General features: G+C 40.8%; 1 long non-coding RNA gene across 1 annotated transcript; it reads left to right on the top strand.

The window, feature by feature from the left end:
- Positions 1-3,788: 3,788 nt before the first annotated feature.
- Positions 3,789-4,989, top strand: LOC147516456 (uncharacterized). Its single transcript, XR_015213676.1, has 2 exons — positions 3,789-4,621; positions 4,838-4,989. It is a non-coding gene; the product is annotated as an uncharacterized LOC147516456 (long non-coding RNA).
- The last annotated feature ends 6,312 nt before the right edge of the window (positions 4,990-11,301 follow it).

Genomic DNA, 11,301 nt, shown 5'->3' with positions numbered 1-11,301 from the left:
AGAAAAGAAAAAAGTTGTTGGAAGTTGTTCGTGCTTCCTTGTTTGACATGAATGCACCTCGATCCTATTAGGGTGAAGTAGTGAAATCAGCAGCCTATGTTATAACCGTACTCCCTCATGGGTAATTGAGTTCCAGAATTCTTATCAGAAACTCCATACACTTTTGTCCATCTCATCCATGCCTAACTTGGAGCCTCGGGTGTTTGGATGTACAGCTTATGTCCATATCCCACAACCAGAACGAAGTAAACTTGATCCTCATGCGAAGAAGTGCATTTTTGTGTGTTATGCCGAGTTTCATAAAGGGTATAGGTGTTATGATCCCATTATTGACAAGATGCATATATCTCTTGATGTCTCATTCCATGAATCCGACCCGTATTACTCAGGCGGAGTTTCCCAGTCTTCCCTTCAGGGGGAGAGTGATGGTGAAGGGAATCCTGATGTCTTTGGGGAATTGGAACACTTGGAGGAACGATTTGAAGTTCCTGAAGCAGATATTTATCCTGTAGCAGTAGAGATAGAAACACATGATCCGGATGTATCTAAAAATGTAGCACATGAGCCGGATGTATCTAAAATGGTAGTACACGACATTTTCCCTTCTACATCAATAACTGAAGATCTCGATCAACATGATCCACCTCAGGTACCTCCTATAACCGTTAATGAATCTATTGGGTTAGAAAGTCTTGAACCTAGACAATCACAAAGAGCGAGTAAGGGAGTTCCTAAGAAACAATATGAACCAGACATCAAAGCCAATGCCAAATATCCTATAGCTAACTCTATGTCTAACCATAGCCTTTCTGAGTCACATGTACTTGTCATAAATCAATTATCTACTGTATCTATTCCTAGTAACGTGCAGGATGCTTCGAAAGATCCAAAATGGAAGAAAGTAATGAATGAAGAATTGGAAGCCCTTCAAAAGAATGTAACATAGGAGGTAGTTGATATGCCTGTTGGAATGAAGACTGTTGGATGTCGTTGGGTGTTTACTGTGAAGCTTAATGCAGATGGAACTATTAATAGATATAAGGCGAGATTGGTTGCCAAGGGATACACACACGTTATGGAATTGATTATGAGGAGACTTTCACACTTGTGGCTTAAAATCAATACGGTTCGAATTTTAATTTAAACTGCGACAAATAAAGATTGCCCCCGCACCCGACTTGATGTGAAGAATGCATTCCTAAACGGGAATTTGGAGGAAGAAGTATATATGGATATGCCTCCAGGTGTGAAGAACAATCCCAAAGATGTTGGGAAGGTGTGTAAATTGAAGAAGGCTTAATTTGTATGGCTTGAAACAGTCTTTAAGAGCTTGATTTGGAAGACTTACACAGACAATGAGAGTTTTTGGGTACAAACAGAGTAATTCTGATCATACCTTGTTTATCAAACACAAGGATGGTAAAATTACAGCTCTAATTGTGTATGTTGATGACATGATCGTTACAGGGGATGATCCGAAGGAAATAAATGAATTGCAGAAGTATTTGTCGGCAGAATTTGAAATGAAGGATCTAGGACAACTGAAGTATTTTCTGGGTATTGAAGTTGCAAGGTCTAAAAAGGAGATTTCACTCTCACAGAGGAAATATGTCCTAGATTTGCTTGCTGAAACAGGAATGTTGGATTGCAAACCAATGGAGACACCCATTGAGATGAATCATGGACATACTCGCCATTCATCTTGATCAAGTTCCTACTGATAAAAGAAGGTATCAGCGTCTTGTAGGAAGGTTAATTTATCTCTCTCATATGAGACCTGATATTGCTTATGCTGTGAGTGTGGTTAGTCAGTTTATGCATTGTCCTAGTGAAGAACATATGGATCACGATCTTTTCAGATCTTGAAGTATTTGAAGAAGGCACCGGGCAAAGGTTTACTGTTTGGAAAGTATGATATATTGGATATTGTCGGATACACAGATGTAGATTTGGCTGGTGATAGAACTGATAGACGTTCTACATCTAGATATTTCACTTTTGTTGGTGGAAATCTTGTACCTTGGCGTAGTAAGAAGCAGAAAGTTGTTGCCAGATCGAGTGTAGAAGCTGAATTTCGAGGTTTGGCACAGGGAGTATGTGAATTGTTATGGATCCGTACTGTCTTGATGGAATTGGGCTTCAAGCTTCAAAAACCTATGGATTAACATTGTGATAATCAAGTCGCCATTCAAATTGCACATAACCCAGTTCAGCATGATCGAACAAAACATGTAGAGGTTGATCGCCATTTTATTAAAGAAAATCTTGACAAGAAGGTTATTCGGTGTCCGTTCGTAACCTTAGAGGAGCAATTAGCTGATGTTCTTACCAAAGGTGTATCTCACAAGGTGTTTGACAGCTCAGTTGACAAGTTGGGCATGATTGATATCTATGCACCAACTTGAGGGGGAGTGTAGAAAGCGTATATAGCTTTTCTTTGTATGAGAGCGATTGTGCTCTTTCAATAAAGCCGGCGAAGGGCCTTGACGACTGCGCTGCAGGCATTCGATGTCCAAGAGCTAGATCATGAACCCGCCTCGTCTCGGTAAACAAGACAGCTTGCCACCGCTTCGTGTTTCTCAAGTCACCGACTGTTTTGTTTCTTTGTTTGTAACCTCTATATAAACAATTGTAACCTCTTTAGAATTCAATCAAGTAAATATACAACTGAATTGAATTGAATTCTCTGGGTCTACACAGTAGTTATATGTGCATTGTATATATGCTATTGATGATTATGAATAAAAGCAGACAAATTATGTTAGTAAAATGTTGGAGGAAGACTCCCCTTGAAGTGAATCAATTGTTCTACGATTAGGATCCTAATACTTTTCGCTTGCTGGCTTTGACGCAGTGAGAAGGAAGACCTTGAAAGAAAATAACATAGGAATTGCATGGAGAAGATGAATTTCAATAAAGTAGAGTTTAAAAACTTGAAATGACCGAACTTAGGGATTGCAATCCATCGTTCACTGTTGGTTGCACAATGCGGTAATCAATGGATGATACGTATATGTAAAGAACATTGCTTTTTGGAGAAGAAGTAAAACTCTGGAGAAGAGATTAATTAAGCGAGATGGGTGTAAAACTGAAAAGAATAATAATAATAAAAAAAAACTGTAATTTGAGAGGCAGATTATTATTATTATTATTTTATGAAAGAGCTGACAGACAAGAAGACACGAAACATGACCATGTTTATTTCCCTCCCTAGCGCAAGAGACCTCCCTACGGTGGGTCGGATGAAGAATGAAGAGCTAGAGTGGAAAATGAAGAGTTAGATGGTCAGTTAGTATCATATGTTTTATGAAGATATGTAAGGAAGATCAAGGTTATGTGCTTACCCGAGATTGCTGAGAAAACTTTAAGGTTCGGATTGTGGGCAATCTTGTGCCAGTCCTCCCCACTGTCCTTCTCACATCGTCTACGTAGTTCAGGATGGCAACATTCAATCTCAAGAGATCGAACATTGGTGAGGTATTGCAGTCCATCCGGCAACGTGGTAAAGTTCTTGCAGGACAAAATACTAATATCCTGAAGTTTTGTGAGTCTCCTGGTGGATCTGGTAGAGAAGTCAGGGCCTCACACTTGATTATTTCTGGAGTTTGAAGCGCAGAAAGGTGTCCTATACCATCTGACAAACATTTCAATTCAGGTAATGCACTAATTGTTAGAACTTCAAGGGAAGTAAGGCATTGCAGTCCAACTGGCAAGACTGTAAGGTTCTGACAGCAGGAGAAATCCACAGAGACCGAAGTTTTGTGAGACTCCCGATCCAATCTGGTATAGAAATCAAGGCAGAACAGTCCGTGATTGCCAAAGTTTGAAGCAGAGGAAGGTGTCGTATTCCCCCTGGAAAACATGTCAATTTAGGTAATTTTTCAATCTTTAGATCTCGAAGGGAAACGCCGTGCTAAAATTCCACACTTGACAAGTCCAGTTTGCGACATTGGTTAATTTGCAACTCCTGGAGAGTAGCTTGATGTCTCAGCACGTCTGACAAGTTTTGCAGAATAGGACAATCTAGGATGCCCAGATTTGTGAGTGAACTCCTTCCTACCTCCGGCAAAGACACGAGGTCACGACAAGAAATGACAGAGAGGGATTTGAGGGAGGAGAGATTTATCATTTCCTCTGGCAAGGAAGCAAGCTCCTCACAAGCGTGGATACGCAAGCTTGTAAGTCTAATGAGATTTCCTACCTCTGTAGGCAGAGTCTTAAGCTTGTTGCAGTACCAAATGAACAAAGTTTGAAGAGCAGTGAGGTTTTGCAACATTTTTTTTATTTTTTTCCATGTGGGAAATAGAGATTAGCTCCCTAAGACGAGAGAATTTAAGATAAGAAAGACAAGCAAAATGCAGACTCTTCAGTGATTGCAGTACCATTTCACTACAGTCATCCACTTTCAAATATTTGAGAGACGGTGACAGTGGAAGACTTGTCAATAGAGGACAATTCATGACAGTCAACCTGTTAAGAGAAGGGAACACGGTTACTTGCATGTGAGCGGCCTCCAGATCATCAGTTAGAAAAGGGCTCGATGGAAGAAGATGTGGCTTCAGATACCTCTGTTACATTTGCAACGCAAGTTCGGATAATTTCACTACTCACGAACATTTCAGTAAGTCGCCTAATATACAGCCTATGACATGAATTTTCAAACTGTCTCTTTCTTTTTAGTTTGAGTTTAAATATCTGCTACTTTTGTATACCAAATTATATTTTTTTTTGCCATTTACGCAAGGATAATCAATTTGGAGGTTTTCGATCTATTAGTTAGGCTTCATAATGTGCATCTAATTGTATTTACATTTTTTTTTTTTTTTTTTTTTTGCAGAAAGTTGCATTTTTTTGGTGCACTAATATAGTGATATTCTTCGTAGAAATGAAGAAGATTATCTGAACAAGCCCAATACATTTTATGAAGAGTTAATCGGTATGTACATGTCTTTGATTTTTTAATGTAAATATATAGGTGAATATTCTTAACGTAAGTTCTTAAAGACTTTGTTGTTTGGATTTCAATGAATGATTCTTGTTTGTGTTGGGTTGTGGAACCGTCGAGCTTTGCTCCGGTGTCCGTATGCCGCGTCACAATTTTTCTGCTTGGAGAGGGGAGCGCGACCCGCGCCCTGGTTGGCTTTGGAGGAGGCGCGACCCACGCTAAAGTTACTGGAGCTGGGCGCGACCCGCGCTCGGATTAGCCTTGGCCGAGGTGCGACCCGCGCTCATGCCTTCTGAAATTTTCACTGTTTTTCGAAATTTTGGCCCAAAGCCCATTTTATATATAAAGGAAATAGAATAGGGTTTTGAGATAACTTTTGAGAGATTCATTTCTTGGGTATTGTGGGAGCTCTATTGAGGGCTAGGGTTTGAGTGATGCCTCTTGTTCTTGATTCTTGATATCTCTTGTAAACTCTTCAATCTTTGCTATAAAGGAAACTCGGCTCTTGTGTGGATGTAGGTAACATTTACCGAACCACCTACATTTTTATGTCTCTTTGCATATTTACTTCCTTATTTATTGTTTGCTTGTTATGGGTGATGATAAATTAGTGGTTTTGCTTGTTTGAGTTTGTTGTGATAACTACCAAAGTCTTGGATGGGTGATTTCCTTGGTGTGATCTCCAAGTTGAAATCATTTGGGATAGAAAGTAGCTAGATCGAGGTGTGACTTTCTAGTGAAATCTCCCAACAAGTGGTATCAGAGCACGGTTTTGAATCATTGGAACAAGGTGTGTGAGGAAAGACTCCACCTTTAGCATTGAGAGCTAGGTGTTTGAAGAAATTCCTCTGAGAGATACTCCATCGTTGTGTTGGTTCAAGTGGAAATCATGACAACCGAAAAGAAAAGCTACAAGATAGAGAAGTTTGACGGAACAAACTTCGGCTATTTGAAGATGCAAATCGAGGACATACTCTATCAAAAGGATTTGATGGAAACATTGATAAGTGAGAAGACCGATGAGATTCCGCAAGACAAATGAGATTTGCAAGATAGAAAGGCATTGGTCACAATTCGATTGAGTCTCTCGAAGTCGGTAGCCTTCAATATTAAAATCGAGAAGACGGCGAAGTCTCTCATGGAGGTACTTACTACGATGTATGAACAACCCTCGGCCGCGAACAAAGTCTATTTGATCACCAAGCTATTTAGTATGAGAATGTCGGAGGGGACCTCCTTCAAGGATCACCTAAATGAATTCAACCAAACTAAGGACTAATTGGAGTTGGTTGAGATTACATTTAGTGATGAGGTGCTAGTTTTGGCGATACTTGGACAATTGCCTCCAAGTTGGAAGGCGACTATGGCGGCTATTAGTGGCTCTGCGGGAATGACCAAGTTGAAGTTTGAGCACGTTGTTAGTATGGTACTAACCGAGGAAATCCGGAGACAGGATTGTCCGTCATCTTCGGGGTCATCGTCATCTTCGGGGGTCAACTTTAGGGTCGGCATTGAGCACTGAAAGTAGGAGAAGAAAGTCAAACTAAAGAAAAAGTTGAGGGGGAGATCGAAATCTCAAGCCCCCCAATTGCAAAGCGTTGAACACAAACCTCGAAACTTAAGTGAAGTTGTATGCTACAACTGTGGTAGGCCTGACCACTATAGTCCCAATTGCCCGACACCAAGAAACAACAACACATTAATAAGAACAAGAAAAAGAATCAAGAAGCTAATGTTGTTGAGATAGTAGATGATGCCTTGATATGTTTGATGGAGCAAAAGAAGGAGTCTTGGGTACTTGATTCCAACGCATCTTTCCATGCTACCTCAGATCGAGAGTTCTTTGAGAACTACGCCGAAGGTGACCTTAGAACGGTCTTTCTCGGCGATGACCAACCTTGTGACATTGTCGGCAAGGGTGACGTGCATGTCAAGATGAATGGCTCGTCATGGTTATTGAGGGATGTCAGACACATTCCGGATTTGAGGAAGAATTTGATTTTTGTGGGGCAATTGGCAAGTGAAGGATTTGTTACAGTCTTCACCAGTAACACTTGGAAGGTCTCGAAGGGTTCAATGATTGTTGCAAATGGTAAGAAAGATGGTACTCTCTATATGACTACACATGGGTGTGAGTCGATTGCCGTGGTACATGGCAAAGAGGATCCGAATGTTTGGCACCGCAGACTTGGTCACATGAGTGAGAAAGGAATGAAAATCCTTCACTCTTCTAGTAAACTCCCAAACTTACAGTCGACTGAAATTGACTTCTGTGAGAACTGCGTATTTGGAAAGCAGAAGCGGGTGAGTTTTCAGAGAATGGGTCAGACTCCAAAAGCTAGAAGGCTTGAGTTGATTCATACAGATGTCTGGGGGCTAGCAAATGTCTCTTCACTTGGTGGAAAATTATATTTTGTGACTTTCATTGATGACCATACTAGGAAGGTGTGGGTCTATTTCTTAAGACACAAGTCAGAAGTATTTGAAGTGTTCAAGACTTGGAAGGCCATGGTTGAGAATGAGACAAGCTTGAAAGTAAGGAAGCTGAGATCCGACAATGGTGGAGAGTATGAGGATTTAGGTTTTAAGAAGTACTGTGCTGACAATGGCATCAAGATGGAAAAGACTTTGCCAGGGACACCTCAGCAGAATGGGGTTGCAGAGCGAATGAATAGAACACTGACAGAGAGAGCTAGGTGTATGCGTACACTAGCAGGCTTGCCCAAGAAGTTCTGGGCAGAAAGTGTTAGCACAACAGCTTACCTGATCAATAGAGGACCATCAGTACCTTTGGACTTTAAGATTCCAGAAGAAGTGTGGAGCGGAAAGGATGTGAACCTTTCCCATTTGAAGGTGTTTGGTTGTGTGTCCTATGTCCACATTAGTGACCAAGCTAGAAGCAAGCTTGATGCTAAGTCACTAAAGTGCACCTTCATCGGCTATGGCGGTGATGATTTTGGGTATTGCTTTTGGGATGATCAAAATTGGAAAATTATTCGTAGTAGAGATGTTGTGTTTAATGAGAAGGTGATGTACAAGGACAGAGATGAAGCACAAACCAAGGAATCGGGTACAGAGAGCGGCACAGAGTATGTTGAGTTGGAAGACTTCGATGTAAGTCGTGGTATAGTAGGAGCCCCACAGTCAGAGGATGACAGTAGTAGTGACTAAGAGAATAATGAGGATAATACACCACCGAGTCCATCTCCACCTTGTGCCCCAAGGAAGACATCCAGGCCACATGTACCGAGTACGAGATATCCGCCCTCCACCTATGTGAATTACTTGCTACTTACTGATGGTGGCGAGCCTCAATACTATGATGAAGCATTGGAGGTGAGTGATGCAAGCAAGTGGGAGCTTGCTATGCAAGATGAGATGAAGTCCCTCATCTCTAATGGCACATGGGAGTTAGCCAAACTACCCATGGGCAAGAAGGCTCTACAGAACAAATGGGTGTTTAGAGTCAAAGAGGAACATGATGGTTCCCAGAGATACAAAGCGAGGCTAGTAGTCAAGGGTTTTCAGCAGAAAGCGGCGTTGACTTCACAGAGATATTCTCCCGGTGGTGAAACCGAATACTATTGACAAGATTGAGTATTGTTGCTGTGGAAGATTTGTATCTTGAGCAGTTGGATGTTAAAACTGCCTTCCTCCATGATGACCTAGTTGAGGAAATTTACATGCAGCAACCGGAGGGTTTCATCAAGAAGGTTAAAGAGAATATGGTATGCAGGCTCAGAAAGAGCTTGTATGGTTTAAAACAAGCCCCTAGGCAGTGGTACAGGAAGTTTGATAACTTCATGCAAGGAAATAGCTACTATAAGTGCAACGCTGACCATTGTTGCTACTTCAAGAGGTTCGACTCCAGCTATGTCATCCTATTGCTATATGTTGATGATATGTTAGTAGCGAGTTCTGATATGTCAGAAATTGGGAGATTGAAAGAGAAGTTGGCAAGTGAGTTCTCTATGAAGGACTTGGGTGCAGCGAAACAGATTCTAGGGATGAGGATCAGAAGAGATAGGTAGAAAGGTATTCTGGAGTTGTCTCAGGCTGAGTATGTTGAGAAGGTATTGAAGAGGTTCAACATGGGTGGTGCAAAACCAGTTTGCATACCTTTGGCAGTCCACTTCAAGTTGTCTAAGGAACACTCTCCCAAGACTATTGAGGAAAGCAACTTCATGGCTAAGGTACCATACGCCTCTACCATTGGAAGTCTTATGTATGCCATGGTTTGCACGCGTCCGGATATAGCCCAAGCAGTGGGAGTTGTCAGTAGATTTATGTCTAATCCTGGCAAACAACATTGGGAAGCGTGAAGTGGATATTGAGATATCTGAGAGGTACTACAAAGAAATGCCTATGTTATGGAAGGGGTGTTGTGAACCTGCAAGGGTACGTGGATGCCGATTTTGCAGGTGAGGTAGATCGCAGAAGAAGCACTACTAGTTATGTTTTCACAGTAGGTGCTACTGCAGTGAGTTAGATTTCTCAGTTATAGAAGATCGTTGCTTTGTCTACCACAGAAGCAGAGTATGTGGCCGTTACAGAGGCAAGCAAAGAGATGATTTGGTTACAGGGATTGATGGAAGAGCTTGGGATGAAGCAAGAGAGAAGTGTGTTATCTGATGCGATCGAGTGCTATACATTTTGCTAAGAATTTCGCCTTTCATTCTAGGACCAAGCACATTGGTCTCCGGTATCATTTTATCCGATCTCTGTTGGAGGATGAGGTTTTGGCACTTGAGAAGATCCAAGAGAGTGAGAATCCGGTGGATATGTTGACCAAGACCGTGCCTACTGAGAAGTTGAAGTTGTGTTCAACTTCTGTGGGTCTTCTTGCTTGAAGACCATGATGGATGAGCTGAGTGTTTCATTAGTAAATTGGATTTGGATTGAGTTGTTACAATTGAGATGTGATGTGTATGTAGAATCTCGAAGGTTCCAAGTGGGAGATTGTTGGGTTGTGGAACTGTCAAGCTTTGCTCCGGTGTCCGTATGCCGCGTTCACAATTTTTCTGCTTGGAGAGGGGCGCGACCGCTACCGGTTATCGAGTCTCGACCACCAGGCCGGATTAGCTTAGCCGAGAAGGACCAGCTCATGCCATGCCTTCGAAATTTTTCATTTGTTTTGAAATTTCGGCCCAAAGCCCATTTTCTCACCTTTTTCTATGTGTACCTATATAAAAGAAATAGAATAGGATTTTGAGATAACTTTTGAGAGATTCATTTCTTGGGTATTGTGGGAGATCTATTGAGCTAGGGTTTGAGTGAGGCCTCTTGTTTTTTATTCTTGATATCTCTTGTAAACTCTCCAATCTTTGCTATAAAGGAAACTCGGCTCTTGTGTGGATGTAGGTAACATTTATCGAACCACCTAAATCTTTGTGTCTCTTTGCATATTTACTTCCTTATTTATTGTTTGCTTGTTATAGGTGATGATAAATTAGTGGCTTTGCTTGTTTGAGTTTGTTGTGATAACTAACAAAGTTTTGGGTGGGTGATTTCCTTGGTGTGATCTCCAAGTTGAAATCATTTGGGATAGAAAGTAGCTAGATCGAGGTGTGACTTTCTAGTGAAATCTCCCAACAGTTTGGTAGTCAGAGGGGTTTCAGAGGATCTGCAACAAACCCATGAGTGTAAAGAACAATAGGATAACTTCCTTTTTGAGTGTTTTTTGGTGTTTTCATACGAATCCATTTTTGTTCTTTCATTCCAGGTAACCCCCTAGAATTATCAACTAATGGGGAATAGAGGAAGATAAAAAAACTGAAGATTTCACATAGTACTTTTGATCGACAAATAAATCAGATTTATTTCGTACCCCTCGCTTGATAAGAAAATGGGTCATATATATAATTCCTCCACGATTGCATGCCTAAAAGAACAGTAATCATTGTAAATATTACAATCTTATAGTTGTTAAATATTAATCAGAATTCAGAGTCAGGCTGTAACTGAGAGATCGACCCAATTACTTTCCTTACTCCTGTAACAAGAGCTGTCATTCCCTTGAGAAAACACCTTCTTTCTTTGCTAATACTATTTGCATTTGCCATGTTTTAGCCAGGCATGCAACTTTTTAACTGATATACAAAACATGTTCTATGTTGTTTTCTGCCCTTGATAGTTTTTGTTGTTAAGTGAGGTTTAATGTTTGTTCCAGATTGTTACTTTTAAGTGATAGTTTTTTCTTTTAAGTGTCACTTGATCTTAAAGCGCAACATCATATAGACTTGGAGTTAATTTTTAGCTTTTTCTTAGAATGCGAAAGAAAAGATGTTTAAGTTACTATGTTATTTTCTCTCATTTCATCGTTAGAGTAATAACATTAGCTCTTAGCTATTGGATTC

This window comes from Coptis chinensis, chromosome 2 (assembly GCF_015680905.1).
Source record: "Coptis chinensis isolate HL-2020 chromosome 2, ASM1568090v1, whole genome shotgun sequence".
Lineage (NCBI taxonomy): Eukaryota > Viridiplantae > Streptophyta > Magnoliopsida > Ranunculales > Ranunculaceae > Coptis > Coptis chinensis.
Note: the sequence above shows the minus strand (reverse complement) of the source record. Positions and strands in the feature narration are given on the sequence as shown.